This window comes from Trichosurus vulpecula, chromosome 9 (genome assembly GCF_011100635.1).
Source record: "Trichosurus vulpecula isolate mTriVul1 chromosome 9, mTriVul1.pri, whole genome shotgun sequence".
Lineage (NCBI taxonomy): Eukaryota > Metazoa > Chordata > Mammalia > Diprotodontia > Phalangeridae > Trichosurus > Trichosurus vulpecula.
The window spans coordinates 204,403,828-204,426,933 of NC_050581.1; positions in this window are offsets into that span (position 1 = coordinate 204,403,828).

Below are 23,106 nucleotides of genomic sequence, written 5' to 3' on the forward strand. Positions count from 1 at the left end.
AGGAGGGGGAGGAGGAGGGAGAGAAGACCGGAGGAAAGTGAGCAGGGGGAGGAGGGGAGGAAGGAGTGCTCTGGCCACTTCATCAGGAAGTTATGTGGAAAAAGAATTGAAGAGGGGAGAGGCTGAAAGCGGGGAGCACAATGGGGAGCTCCCAGACTACTGTGGAAATCGCCACTAGATATGAGAAGGGAAAAAAATGTCAAGATCTGGGAGGAGGGATCTGGGAAGAGAGACCTGGGAGGGGTGACCTGGGAGGAGGGATCTGGGGGGCCATCTGGGGAACTGAGCTGAGGCTTGAAAGGAGATAAGGACTAGGAAAGGCAGAAGCCAGAACATTACAGTGTGGAGAGTTGCCTGTGTGACTGCCTGGAGGTAGACATGGAATGTTGAGGCGGGAGAAGAGTGAGGGGCACTTTTGCTGGAACAAAGAGCAGTTTTAAGGATAGTTCTGTAAAACAAGGCTGGGAAGGGAGGGGGCACATTTGTATTATCCCAAGTCTAGCTGAGTACTCTGCTTTTTATCCTAGAAACAGTAGACAGCCACAGATGATTTCTGAGCAGGAGAGCAGCCTGGTCAGTGTTATACCTTAAGTTGGCCTGTACCGACGAGACTTTACTGTTCTGGACCTTGGGAGGTTAGAGTGTTGTTCTCAGAACTAAGGACAAGGTTCAGGCTGGTCCAGAGCAGAGGAGGGAAAAGGGGAAAGCACCATTTTGAAGCAGAAAAGATGAGTAGCTGGCTGGATTTGGCCAGTGCAGGAGAGGGAGAGCCAGAGATGACCCAGACTCAGATGTCACTTGGATGTCCTGGAAAGTGGAGGTGACAGAGATGGGGAAAGTCAGGAGAGGTGGTGCCAGCTCCCAATGCTTGGACCTTGTGTGGGTGGAAATGTCATCCAAAACTGTCTGCTCACCCCAGTGTTCCTCAGGGTACCCTGGGCCAGGCCTGGACACCAGGCCTCTGTTGACCTGTCCACCTCATCTGTCCTCAGGGCTGCCACAGGACTCCTCAAGCCCCTGGCATAAGACTCCACTTACCTTCTTGCTTATTGTAATGATCTCCCTTGTAAATGATCTCCCACCCTGAGATGATTCTGATTTCCCATCTGTGACCTGAGAGAGCTCAGTCCCTTTCTGCTGCCCAGCTTTGCCAGGGGAAAGGATAAATGTCTCTCCAGGGCCCCAGACTTTCCTTGGAGACAGTCCTAAAGAGCCCCTCCCTGGCCACATGCAATCCCTGAAAGGAGCAGACAAGTGCAGGTACCAAGGGGCTGGCCAGTTACCTGGAAATATCACCTCATCCCCCATCCTCTCTGCTCTCCCAGCAGCTGGGCTGAAGGCATCCCTATGGTTACCAGCCCTCACCATGGCATTGTCGCAGCGCCTTGGAGGCAAAGAGCTCCTGATTCCAAGGGACATCACAAGGGAAGATGCTTTTGCATCCCCACAGCTGAGTAACAGTGGCCAGAGAAAGAAGACAGAAATGAGCAGTTGGCTCTCCATCAGGGCAGAGCAAGCAGGGACCCCAGAGATGAAACCACAAGCTTGGTCCTCATTTATACCAGAGGACTTCCCAAAGACTAGTCTCTGCTCCTGACTCACAAACTGGGCCCTCTCACTGGTCACTGACTGACCTTCTGTAACACACTGGCTACAGGCTGAGGGCTAACACTGGATCCACACAAAGCCTGAACCCCAGTCATGTGTTGACTCCCATCCCAGGCAGAGACTGAGCCCATAGATCAGGCACAGACTGACCCTCATGTTGACTGGAGTCTGAGCCTAGACAGCTCAAATCTAATCCCAACCAGAAACTAGCCATGAAGTGACACCCAGGGATGGCTGCAGGCAACCCCTCCAAGCCATACCATGGACTAGCCTCAATCTAGCCACATATGAAGCCCTGGACCCAGATGCCATCTGAGCTTCTGAAAAGTTGGCCCAACCCATGGTTGGATGGCTGGACTCAAAGAGAGGTTGTTCATTGTCAATGGAGCAGGAACTCTCCCCAGTGGAGGATCCAGGGATCTCTGCTGGGCCCTATGTTATTTAATACTTTTATTAATGACTTGAATGAAGGCATGGATAGTAACCTCATTCGTCAGTCAGTCAATAAACATTTCTCAAGTCATCAGATTTGAAGATGATCCAAAGCTGAGCCCTGGGTGAACATTATAGCAGAGGTCCCTGGGTCTGTGGGAAGCTGAGCTCCTGGGCCAGAGACGATGGGCCGAGTGGGCAGAATAAAGCCCAATTGTGCCCCTAGAGTGATCCTGAGTGTCTCTGAGCTCAGGCTCCTTGAGGGAGCTGGGACCAGATGCGGGCTTCAAATGGTCATCACTCATTCTTGTCCATTCTCTAGAGATAAAGAAAAATGAATTCTGGAGTCATGTCCTAGAATCTGGCAGATTATATGTGAAATGAAAAGGACTGGCCACCCTTCAAATACGTGTAGTTTTTAAAGGTCTAATTATTGCTCAACTGGACCAGCTGGAGGCCAGCCTTCTCCCCTCCCCAGAGGGGCTCCTTAGCCTCGGGATCATGGGAAGAGAAGAAGCCTTAAGTAGAAGTGGGAACTGAAGAGTAGAACATTGAAGCCAAGGAAGGACGCGGTGTTAGAGGGACTGGGAGTGTGTGGACTAGAGGAGAGAAGGATGAGGTGACCAACATCATAGACTATTCAATAGAACTTCTTCCTTCTTCTCCTTTTGCTTCTCCTCTTCCTCCTCCTCTTCTTCCTTCTCTTTTTTCCTTCTCCTTTCTTCCTTTTCCCCTTTTTCCTCCTCTTTCTTTTGCCCCTCTTCTTCCTCCTTCTTCTCTTGCTTCTCCTTTTCCTCTTTCTCCTCCTTTTGCCCTTCTTTCTGCTCTTGCTCACTATCTTTCTACTTCTTCTCTTCCTTCTCCTCTTCCTGCTTGTCCTACTTCTTCTCTTTCTCCTCCTTCATTTGCCTCTCCTCCTCTTCCTTCTTCTCTTCCCTGCTCCTCTTGTCCCCTTTCTGGCAGAGTCAGCATATGGCGGGGTACATAGTACATGCTCATTCAGCCAGTTTCCAGGTTGATGGGGAGAGGGAGAGGGAGTTTCCTCTCTGGTACTTCTCTTGTGGTCACCTCAGGATCTCTAGAGCAGTAGCCAGGGTGACGATGCTGGGTCTCCTTCTTTCTTCCCCCAATGGCACCCATGCACTCCCTCACCCCAAGCTCAGGCCATGCCTTCTATTCTTTCTTTTTCTAAATTCTTCCTTTCTCTTCCTTCCTATAAGGCTAACTTGTCATTCAGTGTCTGGCCTTGGTCCATCACAGGTATAGGACAACCGAGAAGGTGCGGTAAAAGGTATGCTGGGGTTTTTGTCTATGAGAGGCCATTGTTACATTTTAATATTCTGTGATTTTACTAAGGTGGAAATGAAAGAGGATATTCAAAAATATGCTGAGAAAAATGGTTTGAATTGAAAAGAAGTCAAATGTTGGCAGCCAGATGATTCAGAGACTTTACACCTATATGTGTGACAAGGGCATTGAACAACATTACCACAAACAAAATTGACTCTAGCTTCACACATGGGAAATAGCAGTTATGAAAGTGGAAATCCTTTGGGAATCAGCTGTCTAGATGCAGCCTAATTATTGACTGGTTAGAGCAAAGGTCAAAATTAGCCCTAATTTGAAGAAAAGAATAAGGAGGAGAGCAAAATTGATGGCTGTGTTGACAGAAGCTCAGACCTAATGTGCTTAATCAAGCCATTGTCTGCAAAAGAGGAAATGGCCCAAAGTAAAGACGTTGACTCTGCCTTTTGATATCTCTTAGAGATGTTTAAACCATGCAAATATTTGTCACAAGGAGACCACTGCATCCCAGAAACCACCCCAGTCAGCAAACACTTGATGTTCTTGTGAAGTAAAGAGATATGGTAGTGAGCTCAAAGCTAATTTAGAACCCAACCGAGGAAGAGGATTGGAGCTCACAAGCAGTATTGCCCTGCAAGATAATAAAAGGCTATGGAGGGAGGAATGAACCTGCAGAGAGTTTCATGGGAAACACAGTGGTCAGATCGATCAGAGAGTATCTGCAGTTGACAGTGGAAGGAGGAGGGCACCAAATACATGTGAAAGGGAGCAGATCACCAGGGCTTCTCAGATGCTTGTTCTTATCAGTGTTGATTACGAAACCAAATGAACCCCAGACAGACAGTGTGAAGAAGTGATAGCACCACTTTGGACTTGACCAAAGAGGACAGAAGGGATCTGTACTGGAGGTGACATAATTTTAAAAGGAGGCAGGACTTGTCGAGATATCTGGAAGAGGGAAAGGTTTCAAAAGAATGGAGAACAAGCCCACAAGATATCAACGCTATCAACATATTTGTATAATTTCTCATATTTATTGGATCTTTATGAGAATATCAAAAGCATGCATTGAAGTTTTCCTTGAGGGAGGTGACATGGAACAGAAAGGCTTTCACCAATGATTTTCTAATATGAATGATGTCTTCACATAGTTGCCTAAAAGTGTAGAGAATAGAAGGTACTATGCATCTATTCAGCCCAACAAGCTTGTATCAAGTACCTACTATGTGGGATCCTCTTTCTGCTGATTCTAAAAGAAGTACATGAAAGATTGGAACAAGGTTGTTCAGCATCTTACAAGGAGCTGTCTCTCACCCACACATGAAAATTTCACAAGTCACATACATGGCAGAGGCAGGTAACTGAGCATCAGAACCAAGGGGGGCATGAACCATAGAGCAGACCCCACCCCTCCCAGGGCTAGCAACTGTCATAGAGGATGGCTAGCTCAGGCTCCAGATGGAAAGCATCTCCTACTGATGGTGAGGTCTTCTAAATGCTTCTGTTGAGGATAATACCTTCTCAATGAGATTAATAGTCATTTCAAAGAGTTTGGCTGTGCTCTGCAGAGGAAAAAACAAGCAGATGAAGAATACCCATTGTCCAGACTGGGACCCACAGTTGGATGGGAAGCTCATTGAGTTAGTCCAGTTCTACAAAGAGCTGAAATAGATGCTCTGGCAGGACACTGAGGCAGAGCCAGGAGTGAGCAGGAGCACTGCAGCAGGCTAGATTCGATTTGGGGTATTCCATAAGCTCTCTAATTACCCAAGCTATTTTCAGCTTTCAGAATCTCCCATTGTTCACACCAATATTCTCTTGGCGGTTCTACATGTGAGAAGTATGTGTGGTATGTTGCCCATATGGGTTACATGTACCCACATGGGTCTGTCCAGGTGTGGCTCACAGGAAGGCAAGAAGAGAGTATCCCCAGCCCACCCTTCTCCAGGGCACTTAGATTCCCACCAGGAGTGATGCAGGAGTTTAGGACCAAAATCTGGTCACTCTGCTTTCCTCAAAAAAAAGAGTACTTGCTGGAATTATGTCTATCCACACCCTAAATATTTTTAGTCTAGAGGAAATAATTTTTAGATTGAAAACTGAACTCCTGATCTTATCCTTTAACAGGGAAGGAGAGCCCCAAAGGTCTATCCAAGGCATGATTCCCTTCCCACCAAATGCCAGGTGTGGAGTCAGGAAAACCTGAGTTCAAATTCAGCCTCAGACATTTACCAGCTATGTGACTCTGGGCAAGTCACTTGATCCTCTTTGCTTCAGTGTCTTTATCTGTAAAATGAACCAGAGAAGAAAATGGCTTCCATTCTAGTGTCTCTGCCAAGAAAATCCCAAATGGAGTCACGGAGAGTGGGACATAACTGAACAATGGCTGAACAGCCATCTTCCCAAACCAATAGCAAACAGAAGCAAAGGCAGCGTGTAGATCTGAATATATCAGACAATACACGGAGGGAATGAGTTTCACCATTGGTAGAGAGAGATCTCAGCTCATCCAGGAGAGAGAGAATCCCAGATCTCCCAAGGGGAAATTCCCTGAAGTCTCCAGTGTAGCGAGTGGGGGAGAAGGATATGATAGAGATGCCAGATCTTCTACATGTAGGCTTCTTCCCAGAATCTTTCTCTCCCTTCAGGGACCTAAAGAGAATACAGAACCACCTGTCTCCTTTCTGGAAGATGGAAGCCAAAAGACAAGGATCTCTCTTCTCTCGGGCATTCAACAAATTCACCCCTCTCAGAGGTATGAAGCACTAAGTAATGAACTTCACCAGTCAGGAGAGCCTGATGCAAATGGGCTTTGAGCTGCAGGTTACATATAATACAATTCATCATGGAGTGTCGAGAAGTTGGAAGAATCATAATTTAAGGAGACCAAAGGGCAATGGAAAGGTGCAAAGTGGGTAGTAAGAAGGCTGAAGCGTATTGCCTATGACTTGTACACAAGAAACTTGCACCTATCAGTCAATCAAAAGATATTTAATAAGTATTCCTATGTGTCAGGCACTATGTTAAGCTGGGGACACATGTAGAAGCAGAGGCGCTCACATTTCAATGTGAGGCAGAAGACACGTACATATACAGGGACATCCAAGGGGACACATGTAGAAGCGGTTAGAGGCACTCACATTTCAATGTGAGGGAGAAGACACATACATATACAGGGACATCCAAGGGGACACATGTAGAAGTAGTTAGAGGCACTCAGATTTCAATGTGAGGGAGAAGACACATACATATATAAGGACACCCAAGATAGAGAGAGGAGATCGCAAGAATGTTTGCGCTTCCTACCTGCACCTTTGCCTCTAGCTCAAGGGATGATGCCTGGTCTGGCAGAGGGCATTGAGATCTCATCCCAGATCCACATGTGTTTCAATGTTGCCTCCCTGGTTACAATGTGGGCTCCTTGGGGACAGGAATTATTTTTGCCTTCTTTTGTGTGTCCTGTGCTTAACACAGTGTGTGGCACATGGTAAAGGAAATACCTGTTAATTTGACTTGCTGTGTAGAATGCATCATGTGATTTCTTTGCTCTAAACCTTGCCATGGCTCCCTTTCACCTCCTGAGCAAAGTCCAACCTCCTCCCTAGCCTGTCATTCAAGATTCTCTCATCTTTTCAGCCTTACCTCATAGTAGTTCTCTCTGTGGTCCAGTGAATCAGATCATTTGCTAGCTGCTGCTCACATAGAGGATTAATTTCATACTATTGAGATCAAGGGGTACTATACATCCTCTTTTTCCCCCAATGGAAAATAGCCAATTTGTGAAGTGAAACAGCTGCCCTTTGACCTGAATAAGTAGATTGTAGAAGATTGCAAAAGTACAGATTCTATAAAAGCAGCCCAGGTAGCTGAAGTCATAAAACATAATGAGGTGACTCTTTTTGGGGGGATGTTGTAGGTCAGCTGCTCCTATTCATCAACCTTCTTAATTGCTCCTTAAGACTGGCTGACTCAATGATTCTCCCCTGATCATTTGGAGGGAAGCACGCTGGGGAGGGAGGCTCACTCTGTAGACATTAGAAAATCCCCCAACCCTGAGAACTCAGAGCAAGAGATGTTTCCTAGCTCTGGGGGCCCAACATTCCCGAGAGTAGGAGTTGGGGTAAGGATTTTCGGAGCTTACCTGGGTCACACAAGTACTCTGGTACAAACGCAAAATCAAGAAAGTCCTTGCCTTCCAAGACTTATATTCTGATAGATGGAAACAGTCCATGGAGGGGAATGGTGGCCAGGGCATGATATTTGGTGTGGAAGTCACTGGGATGGCTAGTGGAGCCACAGGGGAGTTCAGGGACATGCTCTGTCTAGAAGCAATGGTAGAAGAGATTAAATTACAGGTCCTAGAATGATAGAAAGCTGGGGGGAGAGGGGAGGGGGAGGATGGGGGGGAGAGGAGAAGTAACGTCTGCATGGATGGGAAGGCTGGTCTATGAGGCTCAGATAGCCAGAGTTTGGGCTCCCTCCCTCCCTCCCTCTCCAGTCAGGACCTTTCCGTATGCCTGAGATGTGCCCCCCTCTTTTCCTAATGCGCCCTTGCCTATCATTCTGAAATATTGCCTCTACCAGGAAGAATGTGAGCTCCTGGAGGAATCAAAGGCATTATCTCCTCTAAGCTTCATATCTCGCCCGTACACACTGTTAAACCTGAAAATTTGGTTGAAGGAAACAACAGAGCTAGGTGATAGAAAAATCCATGTTGTTTATTATTTTCCCTTAAAGCATAGCAGAGCTAGCTTACTTGTACGTACAAGGAGTCAGAGTATAAACTCTGGCTGCCTGAACAAAGCAATGAGAAAACTTATATACATTATTTTAGCAGAGCTAGCAAGCCTGTATGACCTCATTTTTATGACCCCTATGTATGTTTAACCATGATACAAGAAGAGTATTTTCCTTAATGGAATAGATTGTAAATACAACAAATTAGATAGTTGTCAAAGTGTCAATTGGATTTGTAGCCCCAGGATCTCTGTGTTTAATTGGCCATTAACATTCCACAACATAGTATATGCCCATAAAATATTAAGATAAGGAAAAGTCACATAATTCAAGATAGTGTCTGGGGTCAAGGTTTTCACCCTTAATGGCCATGGACAGAGCAAGGAATACTCCATCTGGATTTGTTGATACAAGATAGAGATGTCTCTGAGCTTACTCAGAGACCAAAGAGACTGTTAGGATCAGGCTTTTCTTCTGGTTAAGTAGTTCAGGCCCTGAGTCTTATTGAAATTACAAAAATGATATAAAATAGTATAATATTTTCCACAACACACACACACACACACACACACACACACACACACCCCTTGTGTCTGGCGTAATGTGCTCCACATGTTGTCCAGTTCTTTCAGTCATGGCCGACTCTCTATAACCCCATTTGAAGTTTTCTTGACAAAGCCACTGGAGTGGTTTGCTATTTCCTTCTCTAGCTCATTTTACAGATGAAGAAACTGAGGCAGACAGGGTGAAGTGATTTACCCAGGGTCACACAGCTAGCAAGTGTCTGAGGCTGGATTTGAACTCAGGTCTTCCTCACTCTAGGCCCAGTACTCTACTCACTGTGCCACCTAGCTGCCTGTTGCACACAATAGGCATTCAATAAATGGTGGCTGGATTTATAGTTTATATAATAATATATACAATCATAGAAGCTGCCATAGAAGTGGAGCCAGGAAGGGGTAGGACAGACAAAGTGAGGCCAGAGACAGAGGCAGGGCTTCCCAGGGAGGCAGGGGCCCAGATGTCCCAGGCCAGGGAGGCTGCACGGACAAGTCCCTTTGTAGTTCTTGGAAATGTTTGGTTCCTGCCAAGAATAGACAACCTTGACCCTTCCTTGAAGCTGTGAGCATATAGTTCCGCTGCTGGCTCCCCTCCAGCCCCCTTTCCTCCCAGCACGGCTGGTCTGAGGGTGGGATATGGAGAGAGAAGAAGAGGGGATGCTATAGCCTTGTCTACTGGAAGAGGACCCACCCCACTTGACCTGAACTTCCCACTTGCACATCCCCAGGACCATCTGCAAACAGTGGGAGGGTTCCTTGTGGACCTCAGTATTCCTGAGCCATGGATAAGCCTGGCCTCCTACCAGACCCAACGCCCCAGTTTATGTGAAGGACATCTAGCTCTTGGAGGACTGGCCTAGGGCCACGTCTGCTCTGGCTACACCCTAGAATGGCTCCAGTTAGGTCCCAAGGACAGGAATACCCTGAATTAGGTGAGCTCAGCAGCTGAACAGAGAATTTACAATCCATTTGCTTGGTTGATGTTTCCGTCACTTTCCAGAAGGATAGTGCCTTTAAATAAGGGGGAAGGGAAAGGGAATTGCCATTTATATTATACCCACTCTGTGCCAGGCACTGTGCTCAGCACTTTCAGATATCTCATTGGATTCTCACAACATCCCTGCAAAGTAGGTGCTGTGATTATCCCCATTTTACAGTTGAGGAAACTAAGGCAGGCAGAGGTTAAGTGACTTGCCCAGGGTCACACAGCTAGTGGGTCTCTGAGGCTGGATGTGTATTTGAACTGAGATCCTCCTGATTATAGACCTGGCACTCTACCCACTGCTCTGCCTGGGATCCTCCTCGTAAATCAAAGTCTGATACACTTTACACGTTCCATCTATTTTTAACTTTGCCCAGGAACTAAGAGTTACCCATAAGAGTGAACCTACATGCAAGACCCTGGCCTTAGCCCTTGGTGACACATCCCCTGCCTTCAGTCCAGTGGGGAGATGAGACCCTCCCCTCCCATGCAACCTTTCCATGTCTGGAAGAGCTGGGGATTCAGACATCAGAGGCTGCGAGGGGGGAAGGAAGGGACATTACTGTGGACAGGAGGAGGGAGAAAAAGCAAAGTTAAGGGCTGCGGGGACCTTTAAAAGAGCCTTGGAGTCAACATTACAGATTCTAGGAGCCATCAGGGACCTCGGAGACCACCTCATCCCACCCCCCCAGGTGACCCAGAATCCTCTCTACGGTTCCCCCACAAGCATCAGTGTCTTTGGAAGGAATGGAGATGTTTGTTCTGGAGAAGGGACTCTCTCATGTGATGAGCTAGGAGGGCATGAGAACCTCTCTGAAGGATTCGCCTGAGGCAGAGGGTTTGTTTGGCTTCTCCCCAAGGAAAGAACCAGGAGTGATGGGGGAGAAGGGAGCCAAGAAGCTAGGAAGATAAATGAGGAGGAGAGTAGTCTATGGCATCCTGGGAGGGGCACCTCCCTGCAGGTCTTCAAGCCCAGGCTGGTCAGCCAGCCCACAGAGGGGATTCTGGCTAGTACATGGGCCAGAGTCAATGCCACTCAGGTCCCTTCCAACTCTCAAATTCTGTGATATTGCATTCACCCAGTCTCTGCTTGACTGCTTCCAGTGATGAAGAAGTCAATATTTATTTATGTGAAGTTTTTTCAAGGGGTGGGGGAAGTTACCCCATTCCACTTCAAGTAAGTAATAGAATGTCATACCCAATGCCTTACCCAGGTGAGAACACACTTCAGTCAAGCATAGCCTTTAGACTCAGTGCCCCCAAACCCTTCATCATCTGGAGTGACACTGCACAAGAAGTTTTGGGATTAGCTGAGAAAGCTTGGTAACATTTGGTGGGAACTATATAAAGCCAGGGAGCTGGTAGCAGCCAGTTCAGAGCCAGAGAGATTCAAGTACATGGAGAGGAGAGAAAATTCCAGCTAAATCCCTGAGAAGGAATCAACAGGGGAATAGAAGCAGCACCCCAGACCCCAAGCTCAGTCTCTTCCACTACCACCCCTCAGCCAGAGGAGAAGTGAGTGAACCTTGGAGGTCTGGAAAAGTCGGAAAAACCCCAGCAAAAAAGACTTCTGGGGTTTTGCCATACATGCTCATTGAGCCTGCCTTCCCTTGCACTCTGTATGAACTGGTGAGAGTGGCGTGGAGGAATTTTTTGAGGGGGTGGGGTGGACTATTTGGTACCAATTATATCACCTTAGTAAACAGCACTTTCTAAAGCTAATTAAGTCTAGTTGAATAACTGATAATCAATCTATAATCAAGGGAGGAAGGATACTATTGGGCACCTGTGAACTAACTTCCAGCATGAAGACGCTAGATCCAACCCCTCAGGGCTATCCCTAGAGCCCTGGGGGATGATGCAGCCACACTCAGCAGCGAAAGTGGGGATTTCGAGAGTAGCTCCAGAGCATCGCTATGCCCTGGGGACTTGTCTGGAATGAACGCTGGCTCTCGCGTTTGTGGGGACCCCTGGGGTAATTTCCTCAGCTCTCAGCCAAGATGTCGGCTGTTGGATTCCCTAGTTTTAGGATCCACAGAAGAAGAATTGCAATTTTCTTTCCTCTCTCCTTCTAGATTTATAACAGCATAGTGTTTTCTGGTGAGTTTCTTTAAAAGTCAAATCATTTCTTTTGAGATGAGCTTAACCTGCTGAATGCTTATGTACTGATAATTATTGTATTTCTGCACCCAGCACGAATTTGCAGCTAATGTGAGAGCATGGGTTTTGCATCCCTAAAATGCTGGTCCTCAGTTGATAAATGCTCATCTTTCACTTCTGCTTTTAAGCAATCTTAGGTTGCTTGCCTTATGAGGTCCTTAAGGACTGAAGGTCCACAGAATAAGTTTGCCCAATGGCCTAGGGGACTTTCTTATTTGCTTCAGGGATCCCAGTAAAAAAAAATTGGATGCCTTCTGTTGTTGTAGGGACCTAGTCAAGTCAAGTCAAGCTGATAAACATTTTTTAAGAGCCCGCTATGTACAGGCACTGTGCTAAGTGCTATGGCTCCCAAGAAGGGTGGTAACAGTCCCTGCCTTCAAGGAGCTCACTCTCTAATGAGGTCATATGGGAGCAAGATCGAAAGGATTTTGGTGTTCTCCATATGGAAAGAGGCACCTGGAGATACCATCATGAGGACACAAAGTAAAGCAGCAGGATTACAACAACAACAATATACACAATGCCAAAAACAACGTACGTGGGGGAGGAGCAGCACTCGTGGGCTCAAAGGCCTGACTTGCTAAGCACAGGGAGAGCAGGAGAGCTCAACATAACAAGGCTCACATGATAACAAGGGCAACGGCCGGCACCTCTACAACACCAAAGCCCTGCACAAACAGCATCTCTCCTGATCACCACAATGAGCCTGGAGCTGGGGCGCTGATTATCCCTCGGAGGTATGGGCCTTGAAGAGATGCCGCCAATGACAAGATACACCTTGGACAGACAGATGCACCCAGTGCGGGGTTGGGGGCAGTGCAGCATGAGGAGCTCCAATTGAATTTCCAGCGTGGAAATCCATCACCCTGATGATCGGTAGGGAGTGTTTAGGTGAGGATCAAAGAAGAAAGAAACAGAAGTCTAGTGATAGCCTATACTATGGGCCACCAGGCCAGCTGAAGGAGCTCCTGATGCCAATCCTGACTCTGGTAGGAAAGAGCCAGCTGTGATGGGAGACCTCAACCCTCCAGGCATCGGCTGCAGCTCTTTCTTTCTGTTTAAAGCAGAGCAGCTCAGGATTTGCATTAAAGACAATTGCTTCTTTCAGAAAGTGGAAGGAGCAACAGGTGTAGCCAAGTTCTAGCCTTGATTCTGACCCACAAGGAGGACCTGGCTGCTGAGATGAAAACCTACTTGCCTGGCTTCAGTTATCACCTCTGTTCAGGTAACTCTCAAATCTGGCTCTTCAATCCCAATGTTTTCTCATAACTTCTGGATTCCTGAAGGCAACTCAGCTTATCTAAAGAGAATTCTTTGTTGTTTTTGTTCTGCCTCTTCTTCTTCTCCCTTTCCCCTTCTTTCTTCTTCTTCTTCTTCTTCTTCTTCTTCTTCTTCTTCTTCTTCTTCTTCTTCTTCTTCTTCATGATCATCATCTGTTGGTGGGCAGGGCCTGAGGACAGGACCCTTGTTTTTATAGATTTTTGAGAAAATCCCTCTATCTATGTAGATGGCACCTGCTGTACAACTTGCAGCCTTGGAAAGTTGCCTGGAGAACTGAGAGACAGGTTAAATAAGCTTAGCACAGTTGCTGGCACACAGTAGGTGCTTAATAAATGTTTGCTGACTAACTCAATGTGTATCTTCTCAAGCCTAAGGCCAACTCTCTTTACCTTTATGAATGCATTCACTCCACCCCCCAAAAAAAGAAAATGGACATTTCTCCCTAGCTTCTCTTTATCTCCTGTCTCTCAAAGCCACCTTTGATCCTTCAACACCCTGGACCTCCTCTCCCCAGCTCTGGGAGATGTCATCTCTCAATATCTCCTGTCTGTTTCCTCCTTTCTGTTGCCATCACAATGGCCCCAGTTCCAGTTTTTATTCCTTGTTGTCCAGATCGTGGTCCCAGTCTTGGTCTTCTTCCAGCTCCAGTCTCTCTTCTCCAACCCATCTGTCACACAGATGCCCACGTACTCTTCCTAACACACTACTCTGAGTGCAACACTCCTCTGTTGACAAAAGCTCCAAGTCACTCCCCATTGACGGCTACAGAGAGTGTAACTTCTGGATCCTGTCCTTGACAGCCTTCCACCAGCTGGTTCCAGTCTAGACTAATCCAATCTGGCTTATCTTCATGCACTGTCCACTGTAGCAAACTGGACTACTTCTGGGGCCCCCACCTACAATGGCCCCCACTGCCTTCTCTTTCTGATGAAATCTGTCACTTCCTGGGGTTTCAGTTATTTCCTTTATGTCTGACTCCTCAATTCCTCCCATGGTGCCCAGCACACAGAAAGCACTTAAATCAGTGTGTGTCAGTGGCTGATTGACAGATTCCTTAAAGACTTCCTTTTAGATCCACACTCCTTCTCTACCCCCAGCTCCCAGGGACCTCATTCCCCTACTCCAAGGCCTCCTAACCCTTGGTCTATGCTTCTCCTTTGCCCCTCCCACTTTGTTTTCTCTCTGTTATTCGTGTCCATGGTTTCACATGCACACACACATGTACATGCACACACATACACACACACAGACATCTATAAGTTCTCTATCTTTTTATCACCAGCACTGAGCAGAGAATCTCTTGACAGCAAACATTTGGTGAACTAAATCAGTGGGAACCTTGAGAAGCAGTACTGGCTTGGAGCTTTTGCTACATCATGAAGGGAACCTCCAGTGTTTTCAGAATGCAGAGATGCCAAGGAAGGACCTTGATCCCTGGCCCCCAAAGTCACTTTCATGGCAGACAACAGAGTTAGAGTTTGCCCTAGAAACAGTGTCTTAGAATTTGAGTCCCTGGGGCCGGATTCCAGAGCTGAAAGCTAGGACCAGCAGCGGCAGTGACTGGCAGGATACTGCTGGCTCTGTGCCCTTCTTCTGAATGTCACCCCCTCAACTGTTGTAATTGGTCCTTATCCCTCTCACTGGAACATCATGCCCATTTCTGCCTGCACCTCTGTCTGCCCAGACACAATCCTCTGGTTCCTGGTTTTCTGGATCTCAGGGAGCAGAACAGGGCTGGCCCAAGCTGCTGCTCCTGCACGTCCCATCCCTTCCACAGCCTCCTAAGCTCCTGTTACCTAACATAACATCCTGACTTCTAGAAAGGGACACTTGGCCTTGGCATGGGTGGATGAGCAGCAGAGGCTGCAGACAGTGATGGATCAGGCCCTGATTCCATCTCAATGCTTGTCACATCATACTGTGCTGTAGTTACTCTGTCAACTCATCTCTTGCCCATGTCCTCCTATGACTCTTCCACAAGGGATCAGTTCGAAGACCACCGAGCCCTTCCTGATGCACTGGAGGTCACCCAGGGTTCCAAGCTATGCCAATGGAAGGTGATTTCTGGTAGCGACAGCTTCAAGTATAATCCCAGCAACAGATCGAGTCTGTTTCCTGGACCCTGGCTCTTGTTGAATGTCCCTCATTCAAGATAAAAACTGGCTTAAAGGAATGTGGGAAGATATCCCTGCATATGGAGAAGATATATTCATGTTGGGAAAATCTCAAGGTCAGAAGGGGCAAGCATGGTGGAAAGGATTTGGATAAGATCAATGAAGGCAGAAATGGGCCCCACACAGTCATGGTTGTAGATCAGGGACCACCTGGACAGAAAGAGGCAATAGGTGAGGAGTGTGCTCCATGGGCCACAGAAGAAAGATAGAAGCATGAGAGTTTTCTTCAGTTTTCTGCACATTGACTGGAATAGCCTCTCAGACAAAAGCAGAGCAGTGAACAGTGTCTTGATTCTCTTTAATAATTCTGTCCTTCAAAAGGTGAAAGACCCATGGAGGGGAAATTCTGTTCTGAAGCTGATTTTCACCAGCATAGAGTACCTAGCGGCTTGAGTGGGAATGATGGGAAGCTCATGGGGAAAGCGGCCCACTATTCCATCTGACATTTTCTAAGAGAGGAGAAGAAAGCCAGATACAGTCTGATAGGAACCCTAGATTTAGAGAGAACAAATTTCAAAATGTTCAGAGGAAAGAGATCAAAATCCCATCATTTCCTTAGGGGGATTCAGGCCAGCATGGCTGGGGAACAATACAAAGATACACTTTGAAGAGGCAAAAATAAATGATTACAATGAGGAAGGGAAGGAGGATATGTCTGAAGAGAGTAATAAGGATACAAAGGGAATTCACCAATGAACTTAGAATTTTAAAAGATCTGCAGAAGATGGAAGTCGGGGCACATAAAGGAGGATGAAAACTAAAATATGGCATGGTGCTCACCTTGGCAGCGCTGGAGCTAACGTGGACTGTGCCAAGGGTTTGATGGTTTCTGTGTATTGGGGAAAAGAGGGGTGCCATAGAAGGGATAGGGGTGCTGCTGGGGTCAACTTAGGTCGATGTAAAATCTTACGCTGGGCACAAAAAATCAATGTCCCAAGGAGAAGATGAGAGAAGTTATTATGGTCAGACAGAAATTGTTCTGGAAAAGATTTGAGGAATTTCATGAATCGTAAGCTCAATCTGAGTCATCAGTGTGTGATGTGACAGCAAAAAAGCCAACACAATCTCAGGGTACATTGGGAGAGATGTGGTTTCTAGGAATATAGACATGGCGTCCCACTGAACTCTACCCTTGTCAGGCCCAGTCTGCTGTTCTGAGCTTGGTGCTGGCACCATGGATTAAGCTCATTGAGATGCTGGAGAGTCTCCAAAGGAGGATAACCAGGGTTTGGAAGAGTCTTGAGTCCTTAATATATAAGGTCCCAGTGAAGGAACCAAGGATATCTTGCCTGGAAAAGAGAAGACCCAGAGCAAGAAGACAAAACAGCTGTCTCCAAGTATTTGAAAGATGGTCACAAGGAGGAGAGATGTGACTCATTGAATCCTACCTTCTTTCTACAGGAAGCTTTCCCCAGCACTCTTAATTCCAGAGCCTTCCCTCTGTCCATTAATTCCTGTTTATCCTGACTATAGCTTGTTTGCACGAATTTTTTTGCCTGTTGTCTCCTCCATTAGATTGTAAGCTCCTTGAGAGGAGGAAGTGTCTTATGCCTCTTTTTGTATCCCCAGCACTTAGCATAGTACCTGGCGCATAGTAGGTGCTTAATCAATTTGATTGATTAATTGACTGGCTCATGAGGGTTCTCTCCCTTTTCATGAAATGATTCTGTACATACTTATCTGTCTACATGTTATATCCTCCCCTCCATTAGAACGGAAGGATATGCCTGGCACATTGGAGTCACTTAAGGAATGTTTGTTATTTTGGTCGAGGAATCAGGAGGCAAAACGGCCTTGATGAGTGAGACCAAGGCACTAAATTTAATAATGTAACATGTAACAGGGCTAGATTTCAAGTCCCCCATGGGCATTTTTGGGTCTGTTCTTAATGCACAGGCTGGAATGGGTGTGGTTCGAAAGCTGGCAGTGCTCCATGAGTGGGGCTCCTCAGAGGATCCCATATGATTCCACAGTGTGACACGGTATCCAAAAAAACTACTATTGAGCACTAAGAGGCATCATTAGATTCACAGAATCTCTGATTTGCAATTAACTTTGGAGTCCAACTAACCCAACCAAAAGTTGACTCCCTTTTGTGTTTGGCTGGCAAATGGTTGTCTAGCCTTTGCTTGAAGATAATTCTCACTTCTGGAAGCCCATCATTACCCTTATTGGAGAAGCTCCAAGTTGTCACAAATTGGCCTCTGCGTAACTTTCTCCAGACCCCCTGGCTCTGCTCTGGGAAGGTGAAAAGGTGCTGGCCCTGAAGTCCAAGGACCTGGGTTCGAATCCCCCTCTGAGCTTCTTTACTACCTGTATGTCCTTGGGAAAATCAGCCCCAGGTTCCTCCACTGGAAAATGAGGGGGCCATCCTCCTCCTCCTCAGGGAATAATTTGTCTCGTCTATTCCTTCCTCAGATGTGGCACCCCAAGCAGAATACAGAAGTGGTCAGACCCTCTGGCCAGACTTGGAGACGTCCACCCAAGCAGCCAGAGCAGCTGGTGCACTCCCTAGCTATAACCACATCACACCAAAGAATTTGTACCAATCTGGGCAGGACTTAATATGTGACTGACCTCTTACAAGTCTGCTCTTCCCTCTGCAGGGTGGGAGTAGATGCAAACCTTGGATTAGTGAGTTTGGACAGGGCCCCTGAGTGGCTTGTTTCCTCTGGAGTGTGGAGGAAGGCACCCATGGCATGGGGTAGGGAAGGGAGGAGAGCTGGGGTCGCTCCTGGTCAGGTCTTAATCGTGATGGAGCGTGCCACATCTCTGCTGGCCCTTACACATGCCTCTGTGCATCGAGGAGCCTGCAGGGCACATGGACTTCACTCCCCCCTGCATCTGCTGTAAGTCATCTAGGTCCCTGAGAGTGAGCACATAGAGTTTGGACCTTGTCACAGCAAGGCAAAGAGCAGCCGGATTCACAGACCTCTTGAGTCTTGGCACTCAGTGCCTCATAACGTCACCTAGGACTGCATTCACTTGTCTCACGCTGCAGAATTCTGGTGAGCTTGTGGCCCATGAAAACCCCCATCTTTTTCTCTTAAAATGTAGTCCAGCTGCCCTTTCCTCAAGCATTGGCACAGGAGTCAGTGGTCAGATCTCACCTCTGATACTCCTTGTGCAATGTTGGGTTCAACTTCTGGGCCTCTGTTTCATTACCTGTAAAAAAAAAAAAAGGGGGATGGCCTCTGAATCTACGATGTGTTATCTATGAAATTCCATCTTTTTAGTTCCATCATCCTGGCCTTTCAATAGATTCTTGGATCCTGACCCTGGCCAATGATGGGTTAGCTCCCCCTCCAGGCCCTTCCTCCCATTAGTCTTTGTACAGCCTGGGTTCAAGAAGAATATTGGGAAGGCCAGGGTCCAGGATGAGCTGAAGCTGGTCAGAGACAAGACAATAGCCAGGTTTCTTCATGGCCTTCAAAGTTCCATCAAGCTGTTGTCAGAAGGAAGAGAAAAGTGGATGACAGAGAGAAGAGGCTGAATTGCTTAGTGCTACGTCTACCTTCTCTACACAGGAGAAGCATCTTCAGACTGAGAAGACTGAAACACAAAAAGTAAACAGGGCACTGAAACCCAAGATGAGTGAGGCTGCCAGCAGCCTTCCCTGGGCAGAGGAGCTAGGCCACTCTGTCAGTGATGCCCAGAGCAGCAGCTGTGGGGTCAGTGGTTTGGATCCTGACTCTCTGGTCCTCCCAAATCAGAGGCCTCCATCAGTGGAGGAGGTCAGGACAGCTCCCAGGCGCTGGCCTGAATAACAGGTGGTGTCAAGCTGAGATCTCCATCCTCTCAGCCACAAACTAGCTTTGGAGCCTGCAGGGGCCTGGCAGCCCAGGAAACACATCCCCAGCTTATCCACTGCCAGATGTTTCTCCCATCTGCCCTGCCTTATCCCAGCTGTGTCCCTTTCTTCCACCAAGATCCTGCCAGAGAGAAGAATTGGCTGCCATTGTCCATGTCCTCAGCTCACTCAGGGAGCTCGGAGTTAATCCAATTGGCTGGCTCTAACCTAATTCCACATTGTTGCTAGAGTCCTTTGCCTGCTGCTGATATTAAAACTCTATTCATTTAATTGTGGAGAAGATAGATTCTCCTTGGCGGTCAGGTCGTGAATAGAGGATAGCTGATGTGTGCCTCTAATTTCTTTCCTGGCAGATCTCCCACCACTCTGAGGAATTGGGGCCAAGAAGCTTTTCAGAGAACCAGGAGAAGAGGGAGAAGAAAATCAGGGAGGGGGAGGGAAGGAAGGAGAAGAGAAAGAGTCAGAGACAGAGAGACAGAGAACATTTCTGAAATGGAATGTATGTAACAGTCATCAGAGAGCATCCAGGGCAGAATCTTGCTATTGGCAGATTGTGGCCCCCCTCAGAATGGTACCACTGGGACAGTATTACAGAACACCAGGAGTGGGGTGCATTCATCGATAGCCCAAGATAGGCCCCAAGGCCAATTCAAGAAAGGTGATGGAAGATTTCCAGTGTGGCCACCCTCGCTTTACAAAACCACCAAGGTCCTGCAGAGTTGGATATGAATGCCACATTTTCTACTTGCTGTCTTTCCCTAGGGATACTTGCATTCTGCCCAGAGTTGTGGTGCTATCCTCATATCTGGAGGTCCTTCAAGGCCTTTGGCACTTACTTTGTGGCTTGAAGCATGGGTCCCTAAGCCTCTGTTAAGGAGCCCACCTAATGGCTTCAAGTATGGAGATGTAGGAAGGGTGCTGCTGTTCTGGACCCTGCTGCTAGATGGAGAATCCATTGGTCCCCTCTGCCATGCTTTGTGTAAAAAGTTCTGATTTTTGTATAGTGAGTTTTCTTAAAATGGAGCCTGCCTTTCTACATAGCTCCAATGTGAGCAGAGGTAAAGGGAGCTGGAGAGAGAGGGGAGAGAGGAAATTTAAAAAAAAGAAAGAGGAGGTGATGGATCCTGGAAAATTGGCTTTCAGAGAAATGGAGGCTCTGTGAAGTGGCCCAGCTCATAGGCAGCAAGGTATCCAGAAGGGAGAACCAGCCGAGGGCTGAGGTCTGAGTTCTGGTCCTGGATCTGACACCAGCGGGGTGACCCTTGCCAGTCCCTTGCTTTTCTGGGCCCCACTTTCCTCATCTATAGAAGGAAGGAGGCTGACCTAGGTGGCCTGGAGGGTTCCTCACAACTCTAAGAAGCCATGATTCTAAAGTTATACAGTGTCTTCCATTTCCCTTGCACCAGCTGCCCAAAGGGTTTTCTCCCTGGTCTCTGCCCTGGCTCACTCCCTCACTCTCCCTCACAGCGTCCACCAGACAATACACACCATCTAGTGCTACCATATTGATTCACAATCATGAGCCTTCTCTGCCCAACTCAACCATGAGCTCCTGAAGGGCACAGGCTGTGACCTCCCTACAATCTGGCTCAGGTTGACTGGAGCACACTGTGGGAACCAGGAAGGTCAATGAGCCCAACTCTGAGCTTTTGGAAAAGACAAGTTCACACCCTAGGAATCATCCCAACACTGTAAAGAAGGAGGAGCAATTTCCTTGGAGTACATCAGGTTCTCATCTCAAAACCTCTTGTCACCATCCCTCAGCCCAGTCGCCAGGCTCAGCTTGGCCAGTGATGCAGGACCTTATCGCTATGGCTGCTGGCATCCCCAGGTGACTATGAACTCTACCCCTATTGATCTGCTGAAACCATCTCAAGTCACAGTTTATGACTTACACTCCTGACCCAAGATGGGAGAGAAATACAAATCACCAAACCCATGGGTGAAAGGGAACTCTGGGGATACCTAGTCCTTCCTGTACCCCTAACAAGTGTCCACCCAGCCTCCTCTTGAGGACTCATAGTCATGGGCAATTCATTACCTCCCAAGACAGCCCATTTCACTTTGGGGCAGCTCTAATTGTCATGAAGTTTTTCCTTGCCTCCAGCCTAAACCTGCCTCTCCATGACTCTACTCTTTACTCCTGGTTCTGCACTCTGGGACCAAAAAGAACAGGCTAACCCCTCTTCCATATCCAAATATTAGAAGACCACTTTCATATGCCCCCTGAGTCTTGTCTTCTCCTACTTGAATCAACCTCAGTTCCTTCAGCTGCCCCTCAGGTGGCATGGCTGCCATGCTGGGGGAGGCTGGGGGAGAGTGCATGGAGATCGGGTCTGGAGAGACCTTGGGTCAAGTCCTGATTCTGACCCATCCTGTCTGGGTGACCCGGGACAAATCACTTCCCCTATCAGTGTCCCATGTAGCTCTTCAAGATTCTATGCTGCAGAGAGTACTGATCATCATTGGTGGAAGGAGTTTCCTCTCCTGGAAGGGAGTTCTCTGTACCAAGAAAATCACAATCACCACCCATTGGGTCCCCCCACTCTGGATGCCAGTCCCTTTGCCAGTGCAGCCTGAACCTGTGTTGGCTTTTCAGCTGCCCCATCCACCTGCTGATCCGTGTTGGGCCTAAAGTACCCACAACTCCCCGCTTATTTTCACATGGACCATCCGTAAGTTATGCCTCCTTGACCTTGCACTTGAGTCATCACCATTTTATCATCCTGCCCTTCTTTTTTGGATCCCACTCAGTCACCCAGGATGTAATATACACAGCTTCATCCAAGTCATTGTCAGGAATGCCAAGCGGCCCAGGGCCAAGGAAAGAGCCCTGAGGCACCCCACTAGAAACCCCTCCAGGTGAGCAGCAATTTCATAATCACTGCTCTTTGGATCCAGCTGAGCAGCCAGCTCCAAAGCCACACCCCTCTACGACCACCTAGCCCCATCCATCCATCTTGTTGACAAAGATCCATAAGAAACTCTGCCTAATGCCATGCTGAAACCCAGTGTGCTGTGACGGTTGCATTCCCCCAATCTGTCCAAAAAAGGAAATGAGGTTAGTGTGGTGCAATCTATGCCTGGCAAAGCCTGCTCTGATTGGTCCAGTAGAATGTAATCTCCCTGAGGGCAAGGGATGCCCTATCTTTGCCTTTGTATCCCCAGCACCTAGCATAGTGCGTGACATATAGTGAGTGCCTAATTAAATGCTTATTGCATGTGCATTGTGATGAGTGGCTTGTATTGCTAACATACACATTAGGATTTTGCCAGAAACTGTCAGACTCCAATAGCCTCACATCTGAAAAAGTCACCTTCTTAAAAGCGAGGACCCTCCCCACCCCCTTCCCATCTCCAGTCTTGGGCCACCTTTCCAACTCCTCTGGAGTCTCCCTGGAATTCACTAACAGTTGCCTAGAAGCTAGTGGTTATCCAAGCTGGCTGGATGGGAACGTCTTGAGGGCAGCTGTATTGCTTCTCTGGGATTTGAAGAATTATCCTCAGTCTGAAGAGCATTCACACTGCCAGGGAAAACAGAGTGAATGATGAGTACTTTTGCTTTTTCTGTCCTTCATTTCACCAACTTAATCTAACTCAATACCACTTAAGAGCCTTTTGCATGCTATCCTAAGCAGGTAGGAGCAGGGGTGTGATATAGGACAAGAAAAAAGGCTCTGTCCTAAAAGAACTTACATTCTAGGTCAATACAAAGTCATTTAAAGAGTGGAGGAGCAATAACTGGGCAGATCAGGTAAAGCTTCATGTAGGAGGCAGTAATTGAGTCTTAGCAGAAGAGGCAGAGGAGAGTAGAGAGGGCATGACAGGTGTGAGGCACAGCCTGTGCAATGGTGTGGAGGCAGATGATGGAATGTCAAGTCCCATCTGATAGAAATAATCTAGAACAGTAGATTTGAGACAGACTGTGGAGGGTGAGGATTCTGTATTTTTTCCTGGGGCAGAGGAGTTGCTGAAGATCTTTGAGCATGAGAGTAATATAGTGACACTTGTGCCTTTGGCAGACTGTCCTGGCAACTGTGTGGAGGACAGACTAAT